Source organism: Nematolebias whitei, chromosome 4, assembly GCF_014905685.2.
Source record: "Nematolebias whitei isolate Nwh7 chromosome 4, NemWhi1, whole genome shotgun sequence".
NCBI classification, from domain to species: domain Eukaryota; kingdom Metazoa; phylum Chordata; class Actinopteri; order Cyprinodontiformes; family Rivulidae; genus Nematolebias; species Nematolebias whitei.
Genome location: NC_056501.1, coordinates 9,484,453 through 9,484,723, shown reverse-complemented (window position 1 = coordinate 9,484,723; position 271 = coordinate 9,484,453). Strand labels below are relative to the sequence as shown.

Below are 271 nucleotides of genomic sequence, written 5' to 3'. Positions count from 1 at the left end.
ACACTGCTAACAGTATCATGCTGCTAACAGAACCACACTGCTAACAGGACCGCTCTGCTAACAAGACCACACCGCTAACAGAACCTCACTGTTAACAGTACCACACTGTTAACAGAACCACACTGCTAACAGAACCTCACTGTTAACAGTACCACACTGCTAACAGAATCACACTGCTAACAGAACCTCACTGTTAACAGTACCACACTGCTAACAGAACCTCGCTGTTAACAGAACCACACTGCTAACAGAACCACACTGCTAACAGAAC

At 45.8% G+C, this 271-nt stretch overlaps 1 protein-coding gene across 1 annotated transcript in view; it reads left to right on the top strand.

The window, feature by feature from the left end:
• b4galt7 (xylosylprotein beta 1,4-galactosyltransferase, polypeptide 7 (galactosyltransferase I)) overlaps positions 1 to 271 on the top strand; it is an 8,544-nt gene that overhangs the window by 7,392 nt on the left and 881 nt on the right. The gene's annotated exons all lie outside the window — the stretch shown is intronic.